Source organism: Engystomops pustulosus, chromosome 3, assembly GCF_040894005.1.
Source record: "Engystomops pustulosus chromosome 3, aEngPut4.maternal, whole genome shotgun sequence".
In the NCBI taxonomy this organism is placed as follows: Eukaryota; Metazoa; Chordata; class Amphibia; order Anura; family Leptodactylidae; genus Engystomops; species Engystomops pustulosus.
The window spans coordinates 64,628,508-64,651,745 of NC_092413.1; the positions used below are offsets into that span (position 1 = coordinate 64,628,508).

Here is a 23,238-nt window from a genome sequence, read left to right on the forward strand (position 1 = left end):
AGCCTAAAACTTTTAAAAAGCAAGCCAGCAGGGGTATATATTCACTAGATGATCACTGTAGATCCATCTGCTGGCACAACTAAAGATCCTGAGAATAAAGGGTCATTGAACTAATTTAGTAAATTCTACGCTCTAGCATTATGGTGTGCACTGCTACTCAGCTGGGTAGTCCACTGAAACTAGTATGCTTTTAAGTGTTGTGTCTGGGGGTTTAAGAATATGGCTGCTTTCTTCAAATAACAGTGCCACAGCACACTGTGGTTTGTTCCCATATTGTAGCTCAGCTATATAAAAATTAAGGGAGCTTAGTTGCATTACCACGCACCAGATGCACTGCATCAATGGTCAGGAAAGGCTGAAATTATTTTTTGTATACTTCTGGACAACCCTTGACAAATGGGGCTGAACTGCAGCATTTTGCACAGCAAAAGTTCTAGTTTACCAGGAAAAACAGTAAGTCAGGCCTGCAATATTCTCAGTATCTTTGAGGGTTAGGTTTTTTAAAATATATTTATATGTCATATAATAGATTACTACTACCTTTCTGTTTTAAGTGAAATAACAATGAAATGTAACAATTTACAAAATGGTGAACATGAACACCATATTTTAAGTTAATATTTGGTGTGTGTGTGTTTTGGGGGCAGGGAGTTACATTAGTAAATGTCAGCCAATATGCCGTTAATTTATGAATTGTGAAAATTCCTTTATGCAAAACAAAATGCATAAGTAGATAGGCGAAATGCACCATTATAGATAAAAATAAAAGGATAAAAATAGTAAATATTTATTAGTTCTTTACCCCTGACAAAGGAGTTTCTTCCAAAATGTGCATCAGGCCGCACTCTGGTTTTTGGGATCTTGGCTTCCACCCCCCTATTGATTTTAGCATTGGATGTAAGCTTTATAACTTCTTACTTGTGTTTAGGATAGTTTACTTCTTGCTTATGTTTCCTTAGCTGTGTAATGACTCATGTTGACTTTAATACTTATGGGATTTATATGAGGGACGTGGTAGTATTACAATTTTTATGTATGTACTTTTGCATATGGCTGCATGCGGGACCCCACCTAGATGTGCTATTTTTATATTGCCATTGATCTAAAAATGTGGCAATATATCCAGCTCACCTTGTATAAGTTGAATTCATTCAGTATGTGATGACTGTGCTTATGGATTGACGAGCTGCTCCGGTTTCAGCTGAGGTAAACTGCAGAGATTGCGGAAGAGGGATTCCGGCACTGGCTTGATAAGTAGATATAAGTTCAATCCATATAAAAATAAAATTTTGATGCAGCATGGAATAAAGACTTTTTTTACTTTCATATGGATTGAGTTTATATCGATTTATCAAGCCAGTGCCCAGATCCCTCTTCCCCAATGCCTGCTATTTTTTATGGTCTATGTTCCATGTGTACTTAATTTTTCCTTCATTTGATATGAATTTTATGATGTACTAGCTGTAGATCCTCGCATTGCCCGGGATAGTAAATAACTGCACTTAGTTATATCAAAATAGAATTGGTTAATAAAAAATAATATTTATCTATCTATTAGAGATGAGCGAGCACTAAAATGCTCGGGTACTCGTTATTCGAGACGAACTTTTCCCGATGCTCGAGTGCTCGTTTCGAGTAACGAGCACCATTGAAGTCAATGGGAGACTCGAGCATTTTTCAAGGGGACCAAGGCTCTGCACAGGGAAGCTTGGCCAAACACCTGGGAACCTCAGAAAAGGATGAAAACACCACGGAAATGGACAGGAAACAGCAGGGGCAGCATGCATGGATGCCTCTGAGGCTGCTTAATCGCACCATTATGCCAAAAGTATGGGCAACAGCATGACCATGACAGAGTGACAGAATGAGGCTAGATAGCATCTAAAACATGCAATAATTGACCCAGACACTATAGGGGACGGCATGCAGAGGCAGCGGCAGCGGCAGCAGCGGCAGGCTAGAGAGTGGCATGGCGACATACCCTAAATGGACTCAGGCTTCAAACCAATGGGTGGCAGAGAGGAACCAAAGGAGGTGAGCAAGAAGCGCTCAAATAATATCGGTACATGATAAAAGTTTGCCAGTATATTTTGTGGATTACACAGCAGGGTGGCGACAAAGTTAACATGGAAGCCATGAAAACAATCCAAAATTCTGCCTGACACAGCTCGTTTGATAAGGGGACCATGTATGGAGGCAGTGAACTAGTAGTAGATTAAAGGTGCTGCAGTTAAAACTATGTTAGTTGGATCTTGGCATGGAGCTGGCGCTCCGCTGCCAGGCGAGCTTTCGCCAATCCAAGCCCCTGTCTCTAGGCTACTCCCCAAACAGCACTTCTAAGAACCTTTTGTATAAGATCAAGTGTAGTAGCGTTCTTATAAGTTTAGGATATGGCGGGTGAGGGGAATGTAAACAGATGCGCAAGAAGCGCTGAAATAATATCCGTAAATGGTAAAAGTTTTCCAGTATATTTTGTGGCTTACACAGCAGGGTGGCGACAAAGTTAACAACTTTGATGTGGAATCCATGAAAACAACCCAAATTTCGGCCTGACACACCTCGTTTGATAAAGGGACGATGTATGGAGGCAGCTATATGGACGACTTTTGGAGGTAGCAATGGAGACAACGTGTGGAGGCTGCTATGGAGACAATTCAATTTGGATAGTGCCTGTATGTGGCAGTCCAAAAAAGTTTTCAAACCAGAGGAGCAGGTAGGTGGCCCTCCATAAAAATGGAATAGATTGAGTGCCTGTATGTGGCAGTCCAAAAAAGTTTTCAAACCAGAGGAGCAGGTAGGTGGCCCTCCATAAAAATGGAAGAGATTGAGTGCCTGTATGTGGCAGTCCAAAAAAGTTTTCAAACCAGAGGACCGGGTCGGTGGCCCTCCATAAAAATTAAATGCATAAAGTACTATAGCTAGAGCCAGTGGGCCCTGTCAAAAAATAGCCAGTTTCCTCTGCTTTACTGTACAAAGAGGAGGAGAAGGAGAAAAATGAGGAGGAGGAGGAGTGGATAAATTATTCAGGTTGAGCTTCCTTCACCTGGTGGAGATTGGAAATTAGGAGAAATCCAGGCTTTATTCATCTTGATAAGCGTCAGCCTGTCAGCGCTGTCAGTCGACAGGCGTGTACGCTTATCGGTGATGATGCCATCAGCTGCACTGAAAACCTGCTCGGACAAGACGCTAGCGGCAGGGCAGGCAAGAACCTCCAAGGCGTACAGCGCCAGTTCGTGCCACATGTCCAGCTTTGAAACTCAGTAGTTGTAGGGAGCTGTGTGATCATTTAGGACGATGGTATGGTCAGCTACGTACTCCCTCACCATCTTTCTGTAAAGATCAGCCCTACTCTGCCGAGACTGGGGACAGGTGACAGTGTCTTGCTGGGGTGACATAAAGCTGGCAAAAGCCTTGTAAAGCGTACCCTTGCCAGTGCTGGACAAGCTGCCTGCTCGCCTACTCTCCCTCGCTACTTGTCCCGCAGAACTACGCACTCTGCCGCTAGCGCTGTCAGAAGGGAAATACTGTTTCAGCTTGTGCACCAGGGCCTGCTGGTATTCATGCATTCTCACACTCCTTTCCTCTCCAGGGATGAGAGTGGAAAGATTTAGCTTGTACCGTGGGTCCAGGAGAGTGAACACCCAGTAATCGGTGCTGGAATAAATTCTTTGAACGCGAGGGTCACGGGATAGGCAGCCTAGCATGAAATCTGCCATATGCGCCAGAGTACCAACGCGTAAGAATTCACTCCCCTCACTGGCCTGACTGTCCATTTCCTCCTCCTCCAACTCCTCCAACTCCTCTTCTTCTGCCCATACACGCTCAACAGTGAAGGACTCAACAATGGTCCCCTCTTGTGTCTCGCCAACATTCTCCTCCTCTTCCTCCTCCACCTCCACCTCCTCCGATATGCGCTGAGAAACAGACCTAAGGGTGCTTTGGCTATCAACAAGGGAATCTTCTTCCCCCGTCTCTTGTGAGGAGCGCAAAGCTTCCGACTTCATGCTGACCAGAGAGTTTTTCAACAGGCCAAGCAGCGGGATGGTGAGGCTGATGATGGCGGCATCACCACTGACCATCTGTGTTGACTCCTCAAAGTTACTCAGCACCTGACAGATATCAGACATCCACGTCCACTCCTCATTGTAGACTTGAGGAAGCTGACTGACCTGACTACCAGTTCTGGTGGAAGTTGACATCTGGCAGTCTACAATCGCTCGGCGCTGCTGGTATACTCTGGATAACATGGTCAGTGTTGAATTCCAGCTCGTGGGCACGTCGCACAACAGTCGGTGAGCGGGCAGTTGGAGGCGGCGCTGCGCTGCCCTGAGAGTGGCAGCATCTGTGCTGGACTTCCTGAAATGCGCACAGATGCGGCGCACCTTCGTGAGCAAATCAGACAGATTGGGGTATGTCTTGAGGAAACGCTGAACTATCAGATTTAACACATGGGCCAGGCATGGCACATGTGTCAGTCTGCCGAGTTGCAGAGCCGCCACCAGGTTACGGCCGTTATCACACACAACCATGCCTGGCTTCAGGTTCAGCGGTGCCAGCCACAGATCAGTCTGCGCCGTGATGCCCTGTAATAGTTCTTGGGCGGTGTGCCTTTTATTGCCTAGGCTCAGCAGTTTGAGCACCGCCTGCTGTCGCTTAGCGACGGCACTGCTGCTGTGTCTAGAGCTACCGACTGATGGCGCCATGCCCACGGATGGTCGTTCGGAGGAGGAGGTGGAGGAGGGGTGGGAGGAGGAGGAGGCATAGTAGGCCTGAAACACCTGGACCGAGGTAGGCCCCGCAATCCTCGGCGTCGGCAGTATATGACCAGCCGCAGGGTCAGACTCGGTCCCAGCCTCCACCAAGTTAACCCAATGTGCCGTCAGCGATATATAGTGGCCCTGCCCGGGAACACTCGTCCACGTGTCCGTGGTCAGGTGGACGTTGTCAGAAACGGCGTTGGTCAGGGCACGGATTATGTTGTCTGACACGTGCTGGTGCAGGGCTGGGACGGCACATCGGGAAAAGTAGTGGTGGCTGGGGACCGAATACCGAGGGGCGGCCGCCGCCATGAGGCTGCGAAAGGCCTCGGTCTCTACTAGCCTATAGGGCAGCATCTCCAGGCTTAGCAATCTGGAGATGTGCACATAAGGGCTTGGGCGTGCGGGTGGGTTGCACTATATTTGCGTTTCCACTCCAGCGTCTGGGGTATGGAGAGCTGAACGCTGGTGGATGCTGTGGAGGATCGTGGAGGCGACGATGGGGTTTTTGTGGCAGGGTCCTGGGCAGGGGGCTGACTATCAGCTGACACAGGGGAAGGAGCAGTGGTGTGCACGGCCGGAGGTGAACGCGCTTGTTGCCACTGAGTGGGGTGTTTAGCATTCATATGCCTGCGCATACTGCTGGTAGTTAAGCTATTAGTGGTGCAACCCCTGCTGATCCTGGTTTGGCAAATGTGGCACACCACAGTCCCTCGGTCATCCGGTGTTTCCTTAAAGAACCTCCAGACTTCTGAAAATCTAGCCCTCGCCGCAGGAGCCCTCGCCACGGGAGCTTCACTAGTTGACACATTTGGTGCTGATGCACCAGCTCTGGCCCTGCCTCTCCGTCTGGCCCCACCACTGCCTCTTCCAACCTGTTCTGGTCGAGGACTCTCCTCCGTCTCAGAAGCACTGTGTTCACCCGGCCTCTCAACCCAGCTTGGGTCTGTCACCTCATCATCCTCCGATCCCTCAGTCTGCTCCCCCCTCGGACTTCCTGCCCTGACAACAACTTCCCCACTGTCTGACAACCGTGTCTCCTCATCGTCGGACACCTCTTTACACACTTCTTCCAGTACGTCAACAAGGTCATCATCACCCACAGACTGCGACTGGTGGAAAACCTGGGCATCGGAAAATTGCTCATCAGGAACCGGACAAGTGGTTTGTGACGGTGGGAAGGGTCCAGAAAACAGTTCCTCAGAGTATGCCGGTTCAAATGGCAAATTTTGCTGGGAGGGGGCAGACTGGGGGGGAGGAGGCTGAGGTGCAGGAGCTGGAGGAGTGCCGATTTCGGTGACATGGGTGGACTGCGTGGAAGACTGACTGGTGGACAAATTGCTCGAAGCATTGTCGGCAATCCACGACATCACCTGTTCGCACTGTTCTGGCCTCAACAGTGCTCTACCACGAGTCCCAGTAACTTCAGACATGAACCTAGGGAGTGTAGCTCTGCGGCGTTCCCCTGCTCCCTCATAAGCAAATGGTGTCTCACCCCGCCCAGGACCACGGCCTCTGACCCCTGCAGTAGTTGGACGCCCACGTCCCCGCCCTCGTCCTCTACCCCTAGCCCTCGGGTTAAACATTTTGAAAATGAGAGTTATAACTTTACTTTTTTTTTTTTACTTTTTTTTTGTGTTTTTTTTTTTTTTTTTGTGTTTTTTAGTTTTTAAAACCAAACGATGCTATCCTATTGCTATGGCTATTTTCTATCCAAGTATTAAAGCACACTACTATGCCAGATGAGATGACGCTGAGTTATGAAAAAAATAAACGTAAAATAAAAAAGGAAATGGCAGACTGTGCCTAATTGAAATCCAACCCCAGACCCTAATAAATTTTCCCACTTCGGTCTTTGCGATGGATATGTGCGTCACTAAGCGCAAAACACAGCGGTCGCAAGTCTCACTCCAAATTGCTCACAATTTGCTAGTAGATGCACTGCAGCAACTACAGCCACCAGCAGATCAACCAGAAATCAAATATATATAACGCTACTGTAGGCGTAAGTAAGCCGTTTGGATTCTCCTATGGCTATTTTCTAGCCAAGTATTAAAGCACACTACTATGCAAGATGAGATGACGCTGAGTTATGAAAAAAATAAATGTAAAATAAAAAAGGAAATGGCAGACTGTGCCTAATTGAAATCCAACCCCGGGCCCTAATAAATTTTCCCACTTCGGTCTTTGCGATGGATATGTGCGGCACTAAGCGCAAAACACAGTGGTCGCAAGTCTCACTCCAAATTGCTCACAATTTGCTAGTAGATGCACTGCAGCAACTACAGCCACCAGCAGATCAACCAGAAATCAAATATATATAACGCTACTGTAGGCGTAAGTAAGCTGTTTGGATTCTCCTATGGCTATTTTCTAGCCAAGTATTAAAGCACACTACTATGCCAGATGAGATGATGCTGAGTTATGAAAAAAATAAACGTAAAATAAAAAAGGAAATGGCAGACTGTGCCTAATTGAAAGCCAACCCCGGGCCCTAATAAATTTTCCCACTTCGGTCTTTGCGATGGATATGTGCGGCACTAAGCGCAAAACACAGTGGTCGCAAGTCTCACTCCAAATTGCTCACAATTTGCTAGTAGATGCACTGCAGCAACTACAGCCACCAGCAGATTAACCAGAAATCAAATATATATAACGCTACTGTAGGCGTAAGTAAGCCGTTTGGATTCTCCTATGGCTATTTTCTAGCCAAGTATTAAAGCACACTACTATGCCAGATGAGATGACGCTGAGTTATGAAAAAAATAAACGTAAAATAAAAAAGGAAATGGCAGACTGTGCCTAATTGAAATCCAACCCCGGCCCTAATAAATTTTCCCACTTCGGTCTTTGCGATGGATATGTGCGTCACTAAGCGCAAAACACAGTGGTCGCAAGTCTCACTCCAAATTGCTCACAATTTGCTAGTAGATGCACTGCAGCAACTACAGCCACCAGCAGATCAACCAGAAATCAAATATATATAACGCTACTGTAGGCGTAAGTAAGCCGTTTGGATTCTCCTATGGCTATTTTCTAGCCAAGTATTAAAGCACACTACTATGCCAGATGAGATGACGCTGAGTTATGAAAAAAATAAACGTAAAATAAAAAAGGAAATGGCAGACTGTGCCTAATTGAAATCCAACCCCGGGCCCTAATAAATTTTCCCACTTCGGTCTTTGCGATGGATATGTGCGGCACTAAGCGCAAAACACAGTGGTCGCAAGTCTCACTCCAAATTGCTCACAATTTGCTAGTAGATGCACTGCAGCAACTACAGCCACCAGCAGATCAACCAGAAATCAAATATATATAACGCTACTGTAGGCGTAAGTAAGCCGTTTGGATTCTCCTATGGCTATTTTCTAGCCAAGTATTAAAGCACACTACTATGCAAGATGAGATGACACTGAGTTATTAAAAAAATAAACGTAAAATAAAAAGAAACTGGCAGACTGTGCCTAATTGAAATCAAACCCCTAATAAATTTTCCCACTTTGGTGTTTGAGGTGGATATGTGTGTCACTAAGAGCTAAACACAACGGTAGCAAGTCCCCCTGCAAATTCCTCACAATATGGTACTAGCTGCACTACTAGTGCCAGCAAGCCCAGCCACAAGCAAATAAAAAAAAAAAGTATAACGTTATTGTAGCCCTAAGAAGGGCTGTTGGGTTGTTGTAGAATCACTCCTGCCTAACAGTAAGCTAGTAGAACACCCTAACGCTTTCCCTGACCAGCAGCAGCTCTCTCCCTAGCGGCATCCAGACAGAGAATGATCCGAGCAGCGTGGGCAGCGGCTAGTCTATCCCAGGGTCACCTGATCTGGCCAGCCAACCACTGCTATCGACGTGTAAGGGTACCACGTCATGCTGGGTGGAGTGCAGAGTCTCCTGGCTTGTGATTGGCTCTGTTTCTGGCCGCCAAAAAGCAAAACGGCGGGAGCTGCCATTTTCTCGAGCGGGCGAAATACTCGTCCGAGCAACGAGCAGTTACGAGTACGCTAATGCTCGATCGAGCATCAAGCTCGGACGAGTATGTTCGCTCATCTCTACTATCTATGCATCTATCTCTCCCTGTCTGTCACTCACTCTCCCTGCCTGTCTTTCTGTCACTTACTCTCCCCGCCTGTCTCACACTCACTGGCTGTCTCTCTGTCACTCACACACTCTCCCTATCTGTCTCTTTGTCTGTCAGTTACTCTCCCTATCTGTCTCTCACTCACACTCACTGGCTGTCTCTCTGTCACTCACTTACTCTTCCCGTGTGTCTCTCTGCCACTCATCCTCCCCATCTGTCTCGCACTCACACTCTTTGGCTGTCTCTCCGTCACTCACACCCACTGGCTGTCTCTCCGTCAGTCACTTACTCTCCCTGCATGTCTCACTCTCCCCACCTGTCTCTCTGTCACTCACTCTCCCTGCCTGTCACTCAACCTCCCATCCTGTCTCTCTGTCACTCACTCTACTTCACACATAAGCTGTATTATACTAATTGACTATAGTAACCAATCAAAGTTCAGAGCTCATATTAATGACCTGTGGCCAAATAGAAGCTGAGCTGTGATTGATTGCTTATTGCCACTGCAGACAATGGCTCCTGTATGTGCATTTTGTTTGTGTTGACACATGCATTTTGAAACACGTCACAATAGTTGAGAAGAGGAGATTTGCCTAATTACATTGCTATCAACATTGAATTTATGCAATATTAACACATATGTTAACATTTTAATAACATGTGTTAAAACTTTGTTAACACTTGTGTTTTGTAAATGCAATGTTGACAACAATGTAATTAGGCAAATCTCCTCTTCATAGCTGTTGTGATGCGTTTGAAATGCATGTGTTAACGCAAACAAAACGCAATGTGTGAACACAGCTTACTATAGGCAATGCAATAATACAGCTTAAGCTATCAGAGCTCAGAGCTCATATTAATGACCTTTGACAAAACAGCAACCAATTATGGCTGAGCTTCCATTTGCCGCAGCAGCAGCAGACGGTGGCTCCTGTATGTGGTGGTTATCATAATACCTTATATTACCTCACATATTACTTCACATCTTACCTCACACATAAGCTGTATTATACTCATTGCCTATATCAAAGCTCAAACCTCATATTAACACTTTAATGACCTGGCCCTTTTTAGTTTTGTCACTTCCATTTTTCACTCCCCACCTTCAAAAATCTATAACTTTTTTATTTTTCCACATAAAGGGCTCTGTGATGGCTTATTTTTTGTGTAACAAATTGCACTTCATAATGACTGTATTTAATATTCCATGCTTTGTACTGGGAAGCGGGAAAAAAATTCCAAATGGTGTGAAAATGGTGAAAAACGCATTTGCAACGTTTTCTTGTGGTATTGGATTTTACAGATTTCACTGTGCGCCACAAATGACATGTCTACTTTATTCTTTCGGTCGGTGGAATCATGGGCATACCAAATTTGTATCAGTTTTATAATGTTTTCATACATTTACAAAAATTAAAACCTCCTGTACAAACTTTTTTTTTTTTTTTTTAATTTTGCCATCTTCTGGAGCCAATACCTTTTTCATACTTTGTTTTACGGAGCTGTCGGTGGTGTCATTTTTTGAGTCTTTTGATGGTGTTTTCATTATTATAATTTTTAGCACTGGGCGACCTTTTGATCACTTTTTATTGATTTTTTAAATATTTTTTTTATATTAGCAACTTTGGGCACTATTTTCCATTACAGGCAGTCCCCGGGTTACATACAAAATGGGGTCTTTAGGTTTGTTCCTAAGTTGAATTTGTATGTAAGTCGGAACTGTATATTTTATCATTGTAATTCCAACTAGAACTTTTTTGGTCTTTTAAAAATGTTGGGTTGCCATAAGAATCAATATTAACACTAAAGCTTCATTACAGACACCTGTGATAACTGTTATAGCTGATTATTGTAGCCTAGGACTAAAGTACAATATATTACCAATATCCAGAGGTCCGTTTATAACTAGGGGTCGTATGTAAGTCGAGTATTCTTAAGTAGGGGACCGCTTGTACAGGGTAAAACGTAGTGAAAAAACGTTATTATATTTTGATAGATCGGGCATTTTCGGACGCGGCGATTTCAATTTTTAGGTTTTTTTAGTATAATTTTTTTTTTACTTTTTTTATTTTTACTTTTACTATTTTTCAGACTCCCTAGGGTACTTTAACCCTAGGTTGTCTGATCGATCCAATCATATAATGACATACTACAGTATGGCAGTATATAGGGATTTTCCTCCTCATTTATTACAATGTGCTAACAGCACATTGTAATGAATGAGTTAAAACAAGACAGCCTCAGGTCTTCAGAAGACCCGAGGCTGTCCTGGCGATGGATCGCCGCTCCGCGATGATGTCACGGTGAGCGACAATCCGCGGCAAGATGGCGGCGCCCATGCTAGCACCGATCGCGGGTGTTACCGGTAAGCCTTTGCTGCAATATGAAGCAAAGACTTAACGGTTATGGAGAAGGCTCGGCCCGCAAACCCTCTCCATCCACTGAGGTCCGGTCAGGAAGGGGTTAAGGACCTGTGATAGAACAACAACCAATCACGGCTCAGCCTCCAACTGCCACAGCAGCAAATGGCTCCTGTATATGGTTGTCAATAAGTGGATATTGGAAAGCACGGGGTGAAAATTTTGGCTCAAAAACCCAGACAGTGGCTAGGCAAAATTTGGTGACTGTAAACCTGACAGTGCAGATTCCTTTAGTGGACATACATACACACATACACTTACATTTCCCCTATCTTCTCTGATTTTTGGCTTATAGTTCAATTGGGAGTACTTGACTCATCCATACATGTATACTCGATGTATTTATGTATGTTGCAGTTTTGGTTTAAATGCCTCTGTTGGTACAATGATATATTCATTTTTACCTAACAAGTTCCATATTCAAAAACCTTATGAATAATAAGAACCGCTAATCAAACATTTCTCAGTTCTGTTAGTTTTCACAGTTCGACTCCTGTCACAAGAGTTACATACACCCATATTTTGTGCTTCTCTTTAATTATAAGTAGTTCACCAACATAGCACTACATATACATTGCTGCATACAGCTATTCTTCTTCATGGGTATTCTATTTAAAGAAATGTTTATGTTATACCTTTACTTCCCATTGAGCTTTATTTTGTGTTGTTTTGCACAAAGCTAGTGAATAGGTAATATAAGTTGCTCACATTATGCCGATGTAAGCTTTATAGTAAAACGTAGTTTTTTTTAATAGAAGTACTAAAAGGCAATGAGAAAAGACAAAAATTATTTATTCCTAGAGAGCAATGTACTTACACCAACATGCTCCAGTTTGGGTAGCAGAGAGCGGCAGATTCATCAAAACAGGTTCTTCATTAATCTGGTGCCCCCGGCACTGCTCTGGAAGTGTGCACTATTTTTTGGTTTTGGTGCACTTTGTTTATGCTGCAGAATTGTGGTGCAAATACAATTGTGCCACACATCAGTAATAAATGTGGCACAAACTCCGACTAAGCAATAACACGCTCCTTTAGGTGTACATTTTTTCTGTCTTGTCAGACACGGTGCAGCTGCGGCGCAAAAATAGCGCAGACACTTTATAAATACATGTGCAAGCAGTTTGCATGTTCTTTTCAGTGCAAAGTCAAACAAAAAACTGGCAGAAGCACTTTAATAAATGTAGCACACTGTTAATGAATGCGTTACCTAAGCCCCTCTGTTCTGTAGCTTCACAGACTGTTACACTGTGCAGGGGCACTGTTAGAAGAAGAGGCAGAGACAGTATAGCATTGTAGCACTGATGATCCTAAGCTGATTGTCAGGCTATGGGATGTGGATCCTCTGGACCACTGCAGACGGTGACTGGTACCCGGTTTTCACCAGAGCCCGTCGCAAGGCGGGTTAGACAAGCTACGGAGTGGTACCACCAGGTCGTTCCTCAGGTGTGACTTGTCTGCAGTGGCGGCCAAGGTTGCGGTACAGAAACAGCAGTCAAACTCGAGGTCAAAGTCCAAGCACAAGGTCAGGGCAGGCGGCAGAGATGCAACATCAGAGTCCAATCCGGGGTCAGCAACAGGAGGTCCAAGCAGAGGGGCGCGGGAACACAGCACACAGGACAGCAACACGGAGGAACACTGGTACACGGGAACACGGAGGGACTCAGGTTACACGGGAACACGGAGGGAGTCAGGAACGCAGGAGACACTGGAACGCAGGAGACACTGGAACGCAGGAGACACTGGAACGCTGGCAATTCGCAACAGAGCTTTCTCTAAGGCTGTGGGGCACAAAGATCCGGCAGGGTTAGATGGGAGAGGCAGATATAAATAGCGCTGGCCCTAATTTTCTAAAGCTGCCGTGTGCGCCCTGAGGCACGGGGCCGCGCGTACACGGAGCGAGGCCGGGACTCGGGAGTGGGGAGAGGTAAGACGCGCTGGCGCGGCGCCTGCAGGGAGCGAGAGGCACGGGTCCACCCGTGACAGTGATTATGTCCCTCTAGAAGTTAATTATTTTCACTGAATAAATTAAAGACGCTAAAAAATTACTTTTATTAGTATTGTTAAAAAAATGCCAAAATAACTTTGTAAAAGGATCAAGAGAACAATTGGCCCTTAAATGAGACCCATACACTTAGTTTTTACTGCCCTCTCCTTTTAAGTTGTATTTATCATATCCAGAATGCCCATAAGATAGGCTAACTGGTATTAACAACTGACAACATAGGCCAATAGTATGAATGAAGACTATTCTAGTCTATAGACTCTGATAGCGACCCTACGCATTTCAGCTAGTGTCACCTCCTCAGGGGTGTCAATTTCACTCACAGTTTCTTTATTATCTTAAAATTCTTTTCAGGCCAACTTAGAGAAAAACTTGGAACCGCGCAGGCGGTCAAACAGTTCTGTGATCAGTGGCAGAGAGTAGCGGTTTTTGACCGTGATCTTATTAAGTCGACGATAATCAATACAAGGACTCAAGGAGCCGTCCTTCTAGGTAACAAAGAAGAATCCTGCACCCGCAGGAGAAGAGGACTTCCGTATGAAACCTCTTTGCAAGTTCTCCTGGATATACTGCGACATGGCAGTGGTCTCAGGAACAGAGAGTGGATACACTCGGCCTCTGAGAGGAGAAGTACCCGGCAATAACTCAATAGGGCAATCGTGGGGTCGATGTGGTGGCAAAGTCTCAGCCTACTTTTTAGAGAAGATGTCAGAGAAGTCCTGGTAGCACGTGGGTAAACCCTCCAAAGGCTTCGTAGACATTGAGGAGGCCAATACAGGTACAGGCAGAGAGGCCCCCATACAGCAGGACCAGCACTCTGGACCCCAATGAAGGATCTCCCCTGTCATCCAATTGAGAACAGGTGCATGGAGCTGCAGCCATGGAAGACCCAACAGGATAGGGGACGTGGACCGAGGTAGCACGTAAAAGGACAGTCTCTCCTTGTGCAACACTCCGACCTGCAAGAACAGAGGCTTGGTGCGGTACAGGACCGGGTCAGAGAGGATTTGGCCACTTACAGATGAGATGACCAATGGCTTCTCGAGGCGATGGCTGTCTCAACTCTTTCTAAGTGCCAGATACTAGTGAATGTTGAAAAGCTAAATGAAAGTGTATATAAACTTGGACCCTGATAATCTAAGCACATTGTTAGCACACAGCATCTCACAGCACTAGAGGAAGTATGAAGTTTTTTCTTTCTTGAGTCCCCACCCAAACTCTGTGGTCTTGCACTGACCATTACTGAATGATAGGAGCTAAAACAGCAGAAAATTTTCTTTTATGGAAAAATCGCATTAGTCAATTTTCTGAGGTTCAAAATTCAACCATTGTAATGCAAAAGTTGAACTTTCTCTACCACAGGCAAATCACATCTAAAAAAAATACTAAGCTAATTTCTGCAATGGCTGGAATCATATCATTTTAATGATTGAGAAAGAACATATGAATGACAGTTTAATCTCCAAAATGTCAGTACTAATTCAGTACTTATTTCAGAAATTAATATAAACTGTTTACCAGTTCAAATGCTGTGATATAATTAGCAAAAAATGAGCAGTATCTTGTAGGTACCAATGAAGACGTTGAACAATACATGCCTTATGGAACCCCCTACACCTGAGTGAACAATCCAAGACTGTGATCCTGTAGATCTTTTAGATCATATGCATAATAAGTAAGTTCCTTGTGGCCGACCAACTACAGCCGAACTAAAGAAGACATGCAAACTTACCTTTGTTGATGGAAAGCAAGGTCAATTTTAGAGAACATACTTTTATCCCAAATGCAAATGAGATTGCAAGTGCCCATTAGGATGGTTTCTGTAAAACTTGGTCTTGATTGATGGCTCTAGCGTTGCCGTGCAGTACCAAAATCTCTTCTGCCATGAAATTGCTAGAGTTGTCAATTAAGCCAAAGGGGAGGAATGTGCACAGTTTCCTAAGCAATGCTTTAGCACTTTCTAGAAACCGGCCTGCCTGCTGGACTCTTGTGAACTTTTTGCCTATATGATAAAATGTCTAGTTCTATTTAATTCCTTTAAGAGGCACTCTAATTAATTTAATGGGCAGAAAAGAATTTTCAGTGTCATATTTTATATATCACAATTAATTCATTAAATAAATAAAATTTTAAACACATTTCAATCTGTTGGAGCAAACATTATCAGTCTATTCCATTTTACCATTCTGCCGATCTGATGTCTCATTACATATCAGAGAACCAAACTTCTAATTGTTGGCTTTGATTTACCAAAGTCACCCCTTAAATCATCAAATTTTCAAATGTTAGTAAAGAAAGGTGGTTAATATATTTTCTTCCCCATATTAATCAGTATTATGATATTTTGGAGATGCTAATTATATTATACACTACTTATGTTCTAATCTAGAGGCTTCAACATCTATGTAATCTGTATTGTCCTCTGGCTATATGTATGCATGTATATGTATACAGTTTAAATGTCATAGATAATGCAATTCACCCTGATCTCTGTACAATCCTTCACCCAGCGAAAACTAAATCATATTTATTAATTGGCTAACATTTACAATGTCCCCCTGATGAAATGAAACACAATTCCTGAAATGATAGCGCTCTTTCAATGTATCAAACAGTATAAAAGGGAGGTACAGTATGTCTTAAGCACATTGCTTGAGAGGGTACAGTGTACACATATAACAGAAATCACATTTATCAATATTTACATAGTGTGCGCTCAATGTGCAATGATCATACAGGCATTTGCCAACATCGTCTAGTAGATCCAGGGGGTGTTCCTTTAGTTTAATTGCAATGCATTACAGAAGACATAAATATTGTGCATCTCTCCACCCACAGCTCGCTAGGATACAGCAGGAAATCGACAATGACCTTAATTCACCGTGAGAATGGTGCATATACAGATTATTGGTCACCCTATGGTTACAATAATAGTCAATATAGGAGAGATCACACACATTTACTTGTGTACTGTATATATATATTTCCCTCATTAATCCCAACCTTCATTCTCTGCTTCATCCCCTCCTCCGCCTACAGTCCTCACGTTTTGATAATGTTTCCTCATGATGGGGATTCTTCACCCCTCTATCCCCCTCCCATATCTGTTGCAGCTGCTGCTAGTTGCTACTCTCCATCCATCCCTGGCTGCTGCTGCTACTGCTGCTGGTGGGATTCTGGAAAGGAAAATCCAGCTACTGCACCAGCAGACAAATACACAATCCGGCTGTGACTGCACACACAGACACACATAGCAATGAATCCATGTCAGATGCAGGATGCTATGGATCCAGGGCTCCGGGCTACTAGAACAACACTGTAGTACGGCATGACATATAGAGCAGATAGAGAAGAGGGGGTGATAGCGGCTCTTACCAACTGCCTGTGGATGCGGACTGCTGCAGATGCCGGTTACCCGTCCGGGAGAGGCTCCTCTGCTCTCTAGCCGAGATGTATTGTTGCCATCCGCCCACCTTCAGCACCCAGCCGGCAGAAATAGAGGAAGAGAGAAAAGAGAATGAAGCATAGAAGATTGAGGGAGTGATAGAGTGAGAGAGAGGGGGAGAGAGAGGACCAGTCACGTTCTGCGCCTGCGCGACCAAGCAGCAGGGGAGCAGCAGAACATCATTTGCTAGCAGGTTACAACCATTTCTACACATCCTCTCCCATTCAAAACACTTCTGCAGTACCGCTGCTTCGCAGGTTCATTGCTGGCCTCCTGCAGTTAGGGAGACTAATGGAGGAGGGCTTTGTCCTCTATTCATCCAGCCTGCCTGCAACTCTTAAAAAAGAGCCACGATCAGACAAGAAGCAGCAGGAAAACGAATGGAAAGAACTGACTCCTTCACAGCCAGAAGCATTTCAGTCTTTTACCATTGTCTTTACAAAGTTTCCTAAACTATGGTCAATTAATGATTTTTTCAGTGTACAAATGCAAATATACACATACAAACTGGTAGATGTGTGTGTGTGTTTTACAAAGTTTCCCAAACTTTGGTCAATTAATTATTTTTTTCAGTGTACAAATGTAAGTATACAAACTGGTTGATGTGTGTGTGTGTGTGTGTATATATATATATATATATATGCAACATCCCCCACCGGGGCCTAGCCCTTGAGGTGAGGCCTGGAGACAGCGGGGGCCCGCGGTACCGGAGTGGCTGGCGGTTGCGGCCTAAGCACGCTACTGTCACGGTGCTTGGTAGGGGGGAACCGGAGGGCTGTCCTACAGCCTGGCAGGTCTCCAGCAGGGTGGTGTTGGCAAGAAAAGATGAGGGAGCGGCTGCTATAGCGGATCTCCCTGGGGCAACCCCTTAATGTCCCGAGTGTGAGTCTCTGGGTGATGGACAGGGTGCCCGGTGATGCAGGCAGGGGTAGTAGCAGGGACCAGACGGAGGCAGAAGTTGAAGGAAACAACTTACAGTTCGTTTATTGCAACCGGCAGGAACTGCAGAAAACGTGCCTTTAACAGGTGGAGTACTGGAGAGGTATTTGGAGGGAGCCACAGGATGTAGTTCACCAGCCTGGATGTAAGAGCAGGCTGGGAGGCAGCTGTGTCCTAGAGGATGCTTCAGCTCGGTCCTGGATCTCTTCAGGTATCACCCTTGAAGGTAGGATGATACCCCTTTCCTCACTACACTAACTCTAGTCTTATTGCTCCACTTCAGGCAGGGGCTAGGCTCTTCCTGCACTGGTCTGGTATGCTAGAGACTCTAAGCTACTGCTCAGCTAACTACTCACTGCTTGTGTCCTGCAGACCCAGAGGGCCTGACTAGGACCGGTCTCTCTCCTGAGAGAGATTTCTCTCTAAGAACCCAGAACATTCCAGGCCAGGGGGTTTTATTACCTCCCTTTGGTCAGGTGGTGGCTGCTCCTCCAATTACCTCTCAGTGCACAAAGACAGGATGTAACACAGACATTGGTTGACATAATTACATCACAAATTAACATCTGCCTTGCCAGGCAGGATTAACCACTGCAATTTCCCCTTTGATCCTATAAGGACCATGTAGTGTAATGTGGTGTTACCTACAGGTGGGACGTATTCGCAAGCACTACCTCGCCATTGCATCGGCGAGGGTGTTGCATACCCCGGGGGCAATTGAAAGAGCCGCCCTCGGCTCGACTACAGATGTTTTGGGGCACAGAGGGGGCCAAGGACACTTCTGGGAAGTGCAGGCTATGTGAGGTGTAGGGACAAACCGCCCATGGTCCTGGAGACAGGCACCTGGGTTGGTGTCGGACTAAGACAAAAATATAGCTGTATGACAGTTGGTCGCTGACGCCATTAAACCGAACTGTACAGTAGGAAAGGTGTGGTGTCATGTCCTGTAATCCACTCCTTGCACCAAGGCCTGTATATTTGTTTGATCAACGCTTCTTCCCTGGCGGCAATTATATGGTGTCTATCTGCATTGCGTTAGCATATGCGACACAAGTACCTCCTGACTGACAACCTTACCCATGTATGAGTGGCATCCAGGTGCTATCTGTGTAACACCCCCGGTCCCCTAAAGACCCGCAGTTTATGGACTACCCCCATGTGCAAACCTCAGTTTGAGGGATCAGGTAGCGGTCAGTGTTTTACATAGAAAGACGGTCCGACACAGCCACACTACAACCTGAAAAGCCTATAAAAGGGTTAATGCAGACTACTGGCAGATATGACAGTGTGCAACAGGTTAGCAAAATCACATTGGCTTAGGAGCCCAATGGGTACACATCTTATAACATAACGTTACAGAGGTGGATAGGCTACTCAGGGTAGCACGGTAGTAAATGTCTCTTTTCCTGCAGAGAAAAGGCATAAAAAGTGCAAGCAGAATGTCCATACCTAAAAAGGAAGGCATTAAGTGCAAAATAATAAGTCAATAGACATAGCAACTTTTCCCTGGTAGTATCTGGCAAAAGTCTCTCAGAAGGTCTCTACTGACAAAGTCCATCTTCTGGGTACAGCCCTTGATGTGGGGAAAAGTGCACTGAGAAGCAAAGGGTCTCCTCTATGTGTAGAGGGACAGAGTCCTTTGAAGAAATTATCTCTGCTGTGGCAGAGGAAGGGGTGCTATCATAGCACATGACAGTGTATAATCTCTTGACTGAGATAAATAAGGGTAAGAGTCTCAGAACAGTTTCTGGCTCTTTGGGGAAAATGGAGTTATACACAATATTTACAATGGACAAAGTACCTGGAGAGGGCGACAGCCCTTCAGGGATTAGTCAGTATCGCTGGGTTCAGCAAAGACAGGATCCAGCTCCTGCAGGGAATCCTGTGCATCCTCAGCGGGAGTAGGTACCGGCTGGGGACACCCGGTGGCAGCAGTGGGTACTGCAGGTGCAGCAACATCCTCCGGACCTTCAGGGGGAGGAGCGCTGTCGCCCGGGGTGTCGGCTGTTCCAGCCGGGGGCTCAACTGAGCCAGGGACCACGGAGGGGTCCAGGAAAAAATAAACGGAGTCCAGCGGCCGCGCCGCGGCTCCTTCCAGCTCCGGTTCTTCCGGGCCGGGTCATCACCCCATTGGTAACCGGCAAGGGGAGATGCGGGCCTAGATGGAACCTCCGGACAAGGTTCGCTAGCCGGGATGTCTTCTCCCACAGAAGAGCCGCGGGACCTGGCAATGCTCCCGGCAGGGGAACCGGTGGGGGTGGCGCCCTGTATCATGCCCGGCCCATGGATGGCAATGGGACCCGTACTCACAATTACTGTGGATGGGGCATTCACGTGGGTCACCGCCCGGGGACTTGCAGCCGAGGAGGAAGAGGTGTTCGGAGACTCCGGCCACTCGTCGTCCTCATACCAGTCGTCCTGCGGGAAGTAGCGGTCCTCGTCGGAATCGGGGATCCGGATCACGCCAGCCGCCCAGGGTCCTCGAGGTCCTTCCTGCAGGGAGAACTCGATGCACTCTCCCGGCTTCAGGTTGTGCAGGCTCTCCGGCAGATCAGGTCTCTTGACGGACCGGCGGGGTATAAATACTTCCCGTCCGGTGTAGTCCTGGGTGGCGAAGCCATAGCCCTTCCGCTTGTCGAAGAACCGGACCATGCCGGTGGTGCGGTTCTTCTCGACCCAAGCTCCAGCTGTAGATCGACCGGCCATGTACCGCTGGGCCTCCTTCTCTCTGCGTCGCTGGTCCGAGACAGCGTCTCGGAGTCGCCGGCGGGCGGCCTCACCTCGGCCTTGAGGCTGCGAAGGTTTCGGTGCTGGGGCTCGTGGCTCCGGTTCAGGCTCGGATCTCCTTGGACGACAGGTCGGTGCCGGAACAGGAGCAGGAACCACCGGAGGGTCAGGAGCCACTACAGCGGGGCTAGCAGGCCGCGCAGCAGGAGTAGTAGGCCTCGGAGCAGGTGGAGCGGCCACACTAGGCCCAGGCGTTGGCTCAGCAGGAGTCGGGGCCTCCCCACGTGGCGCCTCCACGTGGACCCGCGGTACCGGGATGGTAGCCGGGATAGGGACGAGGAACCGCCCGGGTGGGATTTGGTACTGCGTCACCGTTTGGTAGCATGTCCTGGTGATGAAGGCCCGAGTCAATCCTCGGTGCAGCCGATGTCCAGCGGAGGGTCTTCGGACGGGCTGCGCAGAGACCACCACCATAGTCTCTAAGACCTCATAAAACTCCGGACGCTCCACAGGAGGGAAAGGCGGAGGACCCCACATGGCGTTGTCCTCTCTGTCCAAAGTCCACTCCAGTTCTGGCGCTTCTCTGAGGCAGGGCAGGAAGTCCGCCTCGAGCCAGTGGGAGGAGTCCGAGTCCTTCCCGCCAAGAGCTGTGGCGGGCTCTAATTTTTCCTGCGCCACAGGAGGCGGGGTTCGCGCGCTTCGCGCGTGGGTGGAGCTTGATGCGTCATCTGGGTTTCCCGCCAGTGAAGGTTTTGGCGGGCTGGAATTATTTGCTGCGCCACAGTTTCTGAGGGAAAAATCTTCGGGCGCGGCAGCGCCGGATGTAGCAGAGCTGGTACAGTTCTTGCCAGGATTAACCTCTGGAGTGCGGGAGCGGCGCTCGACCGCACGTGGCAGCAGTATAACACAGTTCATTCCAGAAACGTACAAGTCCTTAGGCCTAAACCCGGATGGCAGCAGGGTTAGGCAGCACAGTCTTTTAATAAAGGAAAGTCTCTAATGCCGTAATAAGGCACAGAAGTCTATATCCTGTTCGTGACGCCACTTGCAACATCCCCCACCGGGGCCTAGCCCTTGAGGTGAGGCCTGGAGACAGCGGGGGCCCGCGGTACCGGAGTGGCTGGCGGTTGCGGCCTAAGCACGCTACTGTCACGGTGCTTGGTAGGGGGGAACCGGAGGGCTGTCCTACAGCCTGGCAGGTCTCCAGCAGGGTGGTGTTGGCAAGAAAAGATGAGGGAGCGGCTGCTATAGCGGATCTCCCTGGGGCAACCCCTTAATGTCCCGAGTGTGAGTCTCTGGGTGATGGACAGGGTGCCCGGTGATGCAGGCAGGGGTAGTAGCAGGGACCAGACGGAGGCAGAAGTTGAAGGAAACAACTTACAGTTCGTTTATTGCAACCGGCAGGAACTGCAGAAAACGTGCCTTTAACAGGTGGAGTACTGGAGAGGTATTTGGAGGGAGCCACAGGATGTAGTTCACCAGCCTGGATGTAAGAGCAGGCTGGGAGGCAGCTGTGTCCTAGAGGATGCTTCAGCTCGGTCCTGGATCTCTTCAGGTATCACCCTTGAAGGTAGGATGATACCCCTTTCCTCACTACACTAACTCTAGTCTTATTGCTCCACTTCAGGCAGGGGCTAGGCTCTTCCTGCACTGGTCTGGTATGCTAGAGACTCTAAGCTACTGCTCAGCTAACTACTCACTGCTTGTGTCCTGCAGACCCAGAGGGCCTGACTAGGACCGGTCTCTCTCCTGAGAGAGATTTCTCTCTAAGAACCCAGAACATTCCAGGCCAGGGGGTTTTATTACCTCCCTTTGGTCAGGTGGTGGCTGCTCCTCCAATTACCTCTCAGTGCACAAAGACAGGATGTAACACAGACATTGGTTGACATAATTACATCACAAATTAACATCTGCCTTGCCAGGCAGGATTAACCACTGCAATTTCCCCTTTGATCCTATAAGGACCATGTAGTGTAATGTGGTGTTACCTACAGGTGGGACGTATTCGCAAGCACTACCTCGCCATTGCATCGGCGAGGGTGTTGCATATATATATATATATATATATATATATATATATATATATATATATACAGGCAGTCCCCGGGTTACATACAAGATAGGGTCTGTAGGTTTGTTCTTAAGTTGAATTTGTATGTAAGTTGGAACTGTATATTTTATCATTGTAATCCCAGCCAGAACTTTTTTGGTCTCTGTGACAATTCGATTTTAAAAATTTTGGATTGTCATAAGAACCAATATTAACACTAAAGCTTCATTACAGACACATTTGATAACTGTTACAGCTGATTATTGTAGCCTAGGACTAAAGTACAATAAATTACCAATATCAAGAGGTCCGTTTGTAACTAGGGGTTGTATGTAAGTCGAGTGTTCTTAAGTAGGGGACCGCCTGTATATATATATATATATATATATATTGGAAAAAGCAAGCAGCACTCCAAAGGTGGAATTCAAAAGTTGGTGATCTTGAACTCTACTTTCTGTGTATATATATATATATACACATGTATAGATTATGTATGTTCCTGTATTTACAGTATAGTGTATAATGCCTTTACATAACATTTTACATGTAAAAATATTTCAAGTGATTTCAGTGTTTTTTTCTCTGTATTGTTTAGCTTAACCCCTTATCACCGACGCTTGTTTTCATTTTTCGAATCTGACGTGTCTCACGATAATTGGTTATAATTTCGGAACGCTTTAACATATCCAGGTGACCCCATAAACCCCATAAATTAGCCCAGTATATAAACTACACCCCTCAACGTATGTAAAACAACTTCTATTAAGTCTATTAATCCTTTAAGTTTTTCACATGGGTTTCACATAACTTTTTTTGGA

At 46.4% G+C, this 23,238-nt stretch overlaps 1 protein-coding gene across 4 annotated transcripts in view; it reads right to left on the reverse strand.

The window, feature by feature from the left end:
• RGS17 (regulator of G protein signaling 17) overlaps positions 1-16,777 on the reverse strand; it is a 100,614-nt gene extending 83,837 nt beyond the window's left edge. For 3 of the 4 annotated variants that reach the window (XM_072140976.1, XM_072140974.1, XM_072140973.1), the window contains exon 1: positions 16,635-16,771. The gene's annotated coding sequence lies outside the window, so the exon portion shown is untranslated. Of the gene's footprint in view, positions 1-16,634 lie in introns of all 4 variants that reach the window. The other variant, XM_072140975.1, reaches the window with a different exon arrangement.
• Between the last annotated feature and the right edge of the window lie 6,461 nt (positions 16,778-23,238).